This window comes from Panthera pardus, unplaced genomic scaffold (genome assembly GCF_024362965.1).
Source record: "Panthera pardus isolate Hobbes unplaced genomic scaffold, ASM2436296v1 HiC_scaffold_21, whole genome shotgun sequence".
NCBI classification, from domain to species: Eukaryota; Metazoa; Chordata; class Mammalia; order Carnivora; family Felidae; genus Panthera; species Panthera pardus.
In genome coordinates, this window is record NW_026526777.1 from 47004282 (window position 1) to 47014744 (window position 10463).

A 10463-nucleotide genomic window follows, 5' to 3' on the forward strand; every position below is an offset into this window, starting at 1 on the left:
AATACCAGCAAATGTAGATGCTTTCTGGGGTCCGCTGAGACCTTTGCCTATGGGGTAGCTGTATGGCCTCTACCAAATGCTCTCCAAACAGGGGAACTGCTTCTCCCTGTGTGGCACCCCTTGACCCCACGGCCTGCTCCTGGGGATTCACCCTACTTTCTCACCAGATCACTGCCAGGTACTGAGCTCCAAAACTTCAGACTCTGCACTCTGCTGTTTATAGAATCCTCATGGTATTAAAACCCTCTCCTTTCTCCCTGTCAGTAGTTGGGGGAACAAATTTCTTGTTCAGTCCCTGTGAGTGTTCTTACTCTTTCTCTCTTTCTTTCCAGCCACTTTCAGGGAAAGTGCTGTTCTTGCACAATCCTGATACACAGCATCTCCACTTTTCTTTCTCTCTCTCTGTCCTTTCTGCAAGAAAACAGCTCCCTACCCTCCACAGCTTTTCTCTCCCCAGTTCACCTCTCTGCAACATGACCCGTGGCTCCAGTTATGCAGATTGTTGCATTTATCCTCAGATCAATAGATGCAAAAATACTCAACAAGATATTAGCCAACCAGATCCAACAATACATTAAAAACATTATTCACCAGGACCAAGTGGGATTTATGCCTGGGATGCAGGGCTGGTTCAATATCCACAAAACAATTAACTTGATTCATCATATTGATAAAAGAAAGGACAAGAACCATATGATCCTCTCAATAGATGCAGAGAAAGCATTTGACAAAATACAGCATCCTTTCTTGATAAAAACCCGCAAGAAAGTAGGTATAGAAGGAACATACCTTGAAATCATAAACGCCATATATGAAAGACCCAACGCTAATATGATCCTCAATGGGGAAAAACTGGGAGATTTCTCCCTAAAGTCAGGAACAAGACAGGGATGTCTACTCTCACCACTGTTATTCAACATCATATTGGAAGTCTTAGCCTCTGCAATCAGACAACACAAAGAAATAAAAGGCATCCAAATCAGCCAGGAGGAGGTCAAACTTTCACTCTTCGCAGATGACATGATACTCTATATGGAAAACCCAAAAGATTCCACCAAAAAACTGCTAGAATTGATTCATGAATTCAGCAAATTTGCAGGATATAAAATCAATGCACAGAAATCAGTTACATTCCCGTACACCACCAAGGAAGTGACAGAAAGAGAAATCAAAGAATCGATCCCATTTACAGTTGCACAAAAAACCATAAAATACCTAGGAATAAATCTAACCAAAGAAGTGAAAAATCTATACACTGAAAACTCTAGAAAGCTTATGAAAGAAATTGAAGATGACGCCAAACAATGGAAAAAGATTCCATGCTCCTAGATAGGAAGAACAAATATTGTTAAAATGTCAATACTACCCAAAGCAATCTACATATTCAATGCAATCCCTATCAAAGTAACATCAGCATTCTTCACAGAGCTAGAACAAATAATCTAAAATTTGTATGGAACCAGAAAAGACCCCCGACTGGCCAAAGTGATCTTGAAAAAGAAAACCAAAGCAGAAGGCATCACAATACCAGACTTCAAGCTATACACAGAGCTGTAACCATCAAAACAGTATGGTACTGGCACAAGAACAGACACTCAGATCAATGGAACAGAATAGAGAACCCAGAAATAGACCCACAAATGTATGGCCAGCTAATCTTTGACAAAGCAGGAAAGAATATCCAATGGCATAAAGACAGTCTTTTCAGCAAGTGGTGCTGGGAAAACTGGACAGCGACATGTAAAAGAATGAACCTGGACCACTTTCTTACACCATACCCAAAAATAAACTCAGAATGGATGAAAGACCTCAATGTAAGACAGGAAGTCATCAAAATCCTCGAGGAGAAAGCAGGCAAAAGCCTCTTTGATCTTGGCCACGGCAACTTCTTACTCAACACCTTTCAGGAGGCAAGGGAAACAAAAGCAAAAATGAACTACTGGGACCTCATCAAAATAAAAACTTCTGCACAGTGAAGGAAACAATCAGCAAAACTAAAAGGCAACTGACAGAATGGGAGAAGATATTTGCAAACGACATATCAGATAAAGGGTTAGTATCCAAAATCTATAAAGAACTTATCAAAATCAACACCCAAAAAACAAATAATCCAGTGAAGAAATGGGCAAAAGACATGAATAGACACTTCTCCAAAGAAGACATCCAGATGGCCAACTGACACATGAAAAAATGCTCAATATCCACAGATCAGTTTCCTAGGTGTTCAAAATGGTTTGGTTCTGATCTGGCTGCGTTTCAGGAATGAGACAAGTTCAGTGTCTCTATGCTGCTCTTCCATTTTAACTCCTCCCTCCAACAAGTTTTAATAAAACTTCTTCAGGTTGGCTAAGTCATTTCTGGGTCTATTTGCTTTCTGTACTTGGAAGTTTGATTGGTGTTTTTCCCTTTTAATTTTCCCCATTGTTATTGTTTTTTACCATTGGAAATTTCTTTCCTGCAGGGTGCCTGGGTGATTCATTAAGTTAAGTGTCCGACTTTGGCTCAGGTCATGATCTTACGGGTCGTGAGTTCGAACCTTACATCTGTATCTGCACTAACAGCTCAGAGACTGGAGCCTGCCTTGGATCTGTGTCTCCCTCTCTCTCTGCCCCTCCCCTGTTCACACTCTGTCTCTCTCTGTCTCTCTGTCTCTCTCTCTCAAAAATAAATAAACAATAAAAATTTTAAAACAAAGGAATTTATTTCCTTCTGTTTTTAGTGGTATGTAAAGGTGGGAAAGTAGACAGATGTGTTCAATTTGCCATCTTTTCCTAGCACCTTTCATCCTCATGGACAAATTTCTCAACCAACTTTGTCAGAGTAGGGAATTTAACTTATTCGAAGCTTAAAACTAGAAATTTGCAATTAGCAAGAGGACAAATATATAAGAGGCAATTAAGATGAAAACATCTAAGTTCATGAAGTATAAGGTTTAATCATATGTAGCTTTATCTAAAAAATTTAAGTGGATATTTGTGCGATTTTAACAGTGATAGTGTCTAGACAAACTTGAATATTTGTACCTTATTATTCTAAATTAATTTATCTGTGGAATGCCTACTATATGATAAACACTCTTCTGTGGACACTGTACACATTAGTAAAGAAAACAAAGTTTTTGCATTTAAAACATTGACAGTTTGTGAAGAATCCAGGTTTGGAATTCAGGTTTGATTTAATTCCAGGGCTCACACTATTTGCTAACCAGTAAACTCTCTTGCCTGGGGTAGATTAAAAAGAGGAAAATATGGAATTCTCTTTAAATCCTAAGCAGTCTCCATCAAAGATTTTCTGGTTCCCAGAGCCATAATATATATCTACCTTTCCCATTTTTTTTGAAGATGAGGTTTATTAAAAGAAATAAAAAAGCTAGCATCATACTTAATGGGGAAAAACTGAGAGCTTTTCCCTTAAGGTCAGGCATAAGGTAAGGATGTCCACTCTCACCACTTTTATTCAACATAATAGTGGAAGTTATAGCCACAGCAAAGAGACAACAAAAAGAAATAATAGGCATCCAAATTGGTAAGGAAAAAGTAAAACTTTCACTATTTGCAGATGACATGATAATATATTTAGAAAACCCTAAAGACTCTGCCAAAAAAATACTAGACCTGATAAATGAATTGAGTAGGGTTGAAAGATACAACACCAGTGTACAGAAATCTGTTGCATTTCTACACACTAATAATGAAGTAGCAGAAAGAGAAAAGGAATAATGAAGTTGCACCAAAAACCATAAGATACCTAGGAATAAACCTAACCAAAGAGGTAAAATATCTGTCCTCTGAAAACTATAAAACATTGATGAAGGCAATTGAAAATGACACAAAAAAATGGAAAGACATCCCATTCTCATCGATGGGAAGAACAAAAATTGTGAAAATATCTATACTACCTAAAACAATCTACACATTTAATACAATATCTATCAAAATGCCTGTAACATTTTTTACAGAGGTAGAACAAACAATTAAAAAAATTATATGAAGCCATAAAAGACCCCAAATAGGCAAAGCAATCTTGACAAAGAAAAAAAAAGGTGGACGTATCACAATTCTAGATTTCAAGTTATACTAAACAGCTGTAGTAATCAAAACACTGTGGTGCTGGCACAAAAATAGACACATAGATCAATGGAACATAATATAAAGCCTAGAAATAAACCCAAATTAAATGGTTGATTAATTTTTGACAATGAAGAAAAGGATATGCAATGGGAAAAAGTCTCTTCAACAAATGGTGTTGGGAAAACTGGACAGCTACATGCAAAAGAATGCAATTGGACAACATTCTTACACCATACACAAAAATAAACTCAAAATGGATTAAGGACCTAAATGTGAGACTTGAAACCATAAAAATTCTAGAAGAGAGCACTGGCAGTAGTTTCTCTGACATTGGTTATAGCAACATCTTTCTAGATATGTCTTCTGAGGCAAGGGAAATGAAAGCGAAGATAAATTATTAGGACTACATGAAAATATGGAAGGAAACAATCAACAAAACCAAAGGGAAGCCTATGGAATGGGAGAAAATATTTGCAAATGGTACAAAGAACTTATACAACTCATCGCTCAACACACACACACACACACACACACACACACACACACAATCCAATTAGAAAATGAGCAGAAGACATCAACAGACATTTATCCAAAGAGAACATAGAGATGGCCAACAACACATGAAAAGATGCTCAACATCACTCATCATCAGGGAAGTACAGATCAGAAAACCATGAGATATCATCTCACACCTGTCAGAATGACTAAAATAAAAAACAGAGACAATTGTTGGTCAGGATGTAGAAAAAAAGAAACGGTTTACAATGTTGGTGAGAATACAGACTGGTGCAGCAAATGTGGAAAACAGAATGAAGGTGCCTCAAAAAATTAAAAATAGAACTACTCTACAATCCAGTAATTGCATCACTTGGTATTTACCCAAAAGATAAGAAAACATTAATTTGAAGGTATACATGCACATCACAGTGTATTTAAAAAAAACTTCATTGATTTGATTGTAAAATCTCCAAAAAAACACTTTTTGAGATCTTATGGATATACTCTTGTCTCAGAAAAAGACAGCCCAGTGAGAGAGAATGAGAAAAATCTCATTCTGGAAGATTTGTAGTGTAGCCAGCCCTTTACTTATGGTATTTTGTCTTTTTCATCTTATGTTATGGCCTTTAATTGAAAGAAGAAAATATAAATACCATTTGGACCTTGAAGTTTCTTAGTGATCCACCAACATTGCCTGGAGATCATTTTTCATTCTCAACTGAGGATAGCAGTCACTTTCTACAAAAATCTGCATAATGGGAAGTCTTTGTTGCATTCTGTATACATTTCCTATGAAGATCGAAACTTATCTGAGTAAAATTGAAGCATATAGTCAGATATTTTTTTAAAGAGTATATGGTTTTTAAAATAGCCACAACTTAATTTTTTTAATAATAGCTAAAATATTGTTTCTATCACTGATGTTTCAAAGTTCAGTGTAGATTGAATTAACACTATTTAAGGCGTCTGTCATATCAAAGCAACTGGTTACTTTATATTACATATACAATGCCAAAACATTTAGAGGAAATTTAAGTCATAAATAGCACAGAAATTTAAGAAGCAATTTAAGTACATAAACAAGACGGTGAGTCCTTTCACAGTTTTAATGTCTATGATAATATGAGTCTTAGAGGAATTAAAATAGAGGTTGTTTTCACTAAATTTACCTTTTAATTTTTATTAATTCAAGCATCACATAGACAACTCAGTGAATATTTCTCTGTTATTTAAAATCTCAGAATTATTGGGATCCTGGAAGATGGTGGCATAGGAGGATGCTGGGCTTACTGCGCGTCCTGCTGATCACTTAGATTCCACCTATACCTGCCTAAATAACCCAGAAAACCGCCAGAAGACTAGCAGAATGGAGTCTCTGGAGCCAAGCGCAGATGAGAGGCCCACGGAAGAGGGTAGGAAGGGCGGCGAGGCGGTGCGCGCTCCACAGACTGGCGGGAGGGAGCTGGGGCGGAGGGGCGGCCTGCCGGCCAAGCAGAGCCCCCCAGTCTGGCTGGCGAAAGCTGAGGGGCTGGATGGAGTGTGTTCCGACAGCAAGCGGGACTTGACATCTGGAAGGTTATAAGCTAACAGCTCTGCTTGGAGAACGGGAAGGCTGGAGGACGACGGGAGGGAGAATTGTTGAGCCCCGCATGACAGAGCTCAGCTTGGCGGGCAACAAAGGCGCTCGCCAGCACCATCTCCCTCGCCCATCCCCCAGCCAAAATCCCAAAGGGAACCAGTTCCTGCCAGGGAACTTGCTTGCACCACACAAACACCCAATGCAGTGCTTCTGCGGATCCACCCTCCGGCGGGTCTGACTCCCTCCCAGTGCCGCAGGGCCCCTCCCGAAGCAGATCTCCAAAGGAAAAGCGAGCTGAGCCTGCTCCTCCCGCCCCCATGCACCTTGCTGATCCACACCAGCTAATACGCCAGATTCCCAGCACCACAAGCCTGGCAGTGTGCAAGTAGCCCAGACCGGCCACGCCACCCCACAGTGAATCCCGCCCCTAGGAGAGGGGAAGAGAAGGCACACACCAGTCTGACTGTGGCCCCAGTGGTGGGCTGGGGGCAGACATCAGGTCTGACTGTGGCCCCACCCACCAACGCAAGTTATTCAAGACAGCACAGGGGAAGTGCCCCACAGTCCTGCACCACTCCAGGGACTATCCAAAATGACGAAATGGAAGAATTCCCCTCAGAAAAACGTCCAGGAAAGAACAACAGCTAACAAACTGATCAAAATGATTTAAACAATATAACAGAAAGTGAATTTAGAATAATAGTCATAAAATTAATCTCTGGGCTTGAAAACAGTATAAAGGACAGCAGAGAATCTCTTGCTACAGAGATCAAGGGACTAAGGAACAGCCAGGAGGAACTAAAAAATGCTATCAATGAGCTGCAAAATAAAATGGAGACAACTACGGCTCGGATTGAAGAGGCAGAGGAGAGAATAGGTGAACTAGAAGATAAAATTATGGAAAAAGAAGAAGCTGAGAAAAAGAGAGATAAAAAAATCCAGGAGTATGAGGGGAAAATTAGAGAACTAAGTGATGCACTCAAGAGAAATAATATACGCATAATTGGTATTCCAGAGGAGGAAGAGAGAGGGAAAGGTGCTGAAGGTGTACTTGAAGAAATCATAGCTGAGAACTTCCCTGATCTGGGGAAGGAAAAAGGCATTGAAATCCAAGAGGCAGAGAACTCCCTTCAGACATAACTTGAATCGATCTTCTGCATGACATATCACAGTGAAACTGGCAAAATACAAGGATAAAGAGAAAATTCTGAAAGCAGCTAGAGATAAACATGCTGTAACATATAAAGGGAGACCTATAAGACTCGTGACTGATCTCTCTACTGAAACTTGGCAGGCCAGAAAGGAATGGCAGGAGATCTTCCATGTGATGAACAGAAAAAAATATGCAGCCGAGAATCCTTTATCCAGCAAGTCTGTCATTTAGAATAGAAGGAGAGATAAAGGTCTTTCCAAACAAACAAAAACTGAAGGAATTCATCACCACCAAACCAGCCCTACAAGAGATCCTAAGAAGGATCCTGAGACAAAGTACCAGAGACATCGCTACAAGCATGAAACCTACAGACATCACAATGACTCTAAACCCATATCTGTCTATAATAACACTGAATGTAAATGGACTAAATGCGCTAACCAAAAGGCACAGGGTATCAGAATGGATAAAAAAAACAAGACCCATCTATTTGCTGTCTACAAGAGACTCATTTTAGACCTGAGGACACCTTCAGATTGAGAGTGAGGGGATGGAGAACTATTTATCATGCTACTGGAAGTCAAAAGAAAGCTGGAGTAGCCATTCTTACATCAGACAAACTAGACTTTAAATTAAAGGCTGTAACAAGAGATGAAGAAGGGCATTATATAATAATTACAGGGTCTATCCATCAGGAAGAGCTAACAAATACAGGAGCCCCCAAATATATAAAACAATTACTCACAAACATAAGCAACCTTATTGATAAGAATGTGGTAATTGCAGGGGACTTTAACACTCCACTTACAGAAATGGATAGATCATCTAGACACATGGTCAATAAAGAAACAAGGGCCCTGAATGATACATTGGATCAGATGGACTTGACAGATATATTTAGAACTCTGCATCCCAAAGCAACAGAATATACTTTTTTCTCGAGTGCACATGGAACATTCTCCAAGTAGATCACATACTGGGTCACAAAATAGCCCTTCATAAGTATACAAGAATTGAACTCATACCATGCATACTTTCAGACCACAATGCTATGAAGTTTGAAATCAACCACAGGAAAAAGTCTGGAAAACCTCCAAAAGCATGGAGGTTAAAGAACACCCTACTAAAGAATGAATGGGTCAACCAGGCAATTAGAGAAGAAATTAAAAAATATATGGAAACAAACGAAAATGAAAATACAACAATCCAAACGCTTTGGGACGCAGCGAAGGCAGTCCTGAGAGGAAAATACATTGCAGTCCAGGCCTATCTCAAGAAACAACAAAAATCCCAAATACAAAATCTAACAGCACACCTAAAGGAAATAGAAGCAGAGCAACAAAGACACCCAAAACCCAGCAGAAGAAGAGAAATAATAAAGATCAGAGCAGAAATAAACAATATAGAATCTAAAAAAACTGTAGAGCAGATCAATGAGACCAAGAGTTGGTTTTTTGAAAAAATGAACAAAATTGATAAACCTCTAGCCAGGCTTCTTAAAAATAAAAGGGAGATGACCCAAATAGATAAAATCATGAATGAAAATGGAATTATTACAACTAATCCCTCAGAGATACAAGCAATTATCAGGGAATACTATGAAAAATTATATGCCAACAAACTGGACTACTTGGAAGAAATGGACAAATTCCTAAACACCCACACGCTTCCAAACCTCAATCAGGAGGAAATAGAAAGCTTGAACAGACCCATAACCAGCGAAGAAATTGAATCAGTCATCAAAAATCTCCCAACAAATAAGAGTCCAGGACCAGATGGCTTCCCAGGGGAGTTCTACGAGATGTTTAAAACAGAGATAATACCTATCCTTCTCAAGCTATTCCAAGAAATAGAAAGGGAAGGAAAACTTCCAGACTCATTCTATGAAGCCAGTATTACTTTGATTCCTAAACCAGACAGAGACCCAGTAAAAAAAGAGAACTACAGGCCAATATCCCTGATGAATATGGATGCAAAAATTCTCAATAAGATACTAGCAAATTGAATTCAACACCATATAAAAAGAATTATTCACCATGATCAAGTAGGATTCATTCCTGGGATGCAGGGCTGGTTCAACTTTCGCAAATCAATCAACGTGATACATCACATTAATAAAAGAAAAGATAAGAATCATATGATCCTGTCAATCGATGCAGAAAAGGCCTTTGACAAAATTCAGCAAACTTTCTTAATAAAAACCCTCGAGAAAGTCGGGATAGAAGGAACATACTTAAACATCATAACATACTTAAAGGTCATAAAAGCCATTTATGAAAAGCCCACAGCTAACATCATCCTCAATGGGGAAGAACTGAGAGCTTTTTCCCTGAGATCAGGAACACGACAGGGATGTCCACTCTCACCGCTGTTGTTTAACATAGTGTTGGAAGTTCTAGCATCAGCAATCAGACAACAAAAGGAAATCAAAGGCATCAAAATTGGCAAAGATGAAGTCAAGCTTTCCCTTTTTGCAGATGACATGATATTATACATGGAAAATCCGATAGACTCCACCAGAAATCTGCTAGAACTGATACATGAATTTAGGAAAGTTGCAGGATACAAAACCAATGTACAGAAATCAGTTGCATTCTTATACACTAATAATGAAGCAACAGAAAGACAAATAAAGAAACTGACCCCATTCACAATTGCACCAAGAAGCATAAAATACCTAGGAATAAATCTAACCAAAGATGTAAAAGATCTGTATGCTGAAAACTATAGAAAGCTTATGAAGGAAATTGAAGAAGATATAAAGAAATGGAAAAACATTCCATGCTCATGGATTGGAAGAACAAATATTGCCAAAATGTCAATACTACCCAGAGCTATCTACACATTCAATGCAATCCCAATCAAAATGGCACCAGTATTCTTCTTGAAGCTAGAATAAGCAATCTTAAAATTCATATGGAACCACAAAAGGCCCGGAATAGCCAAAGTAATATTGAAGAAGACCAAAGCAGGAGGTATCACAATCCCAGACTTTAGCCTCTAACACAAAGCTGTAATCATCAAGACAGCATGGTATTGGCACAAAAACAGACACATAGACCAATGGAATAGAATAGAAACCCCAGAACTAGACCCACAAACGTATGGCCAACTAATCTTTGACAAAGAATATCCAATGAAAAAAAGACAGTCTCTTTAACAA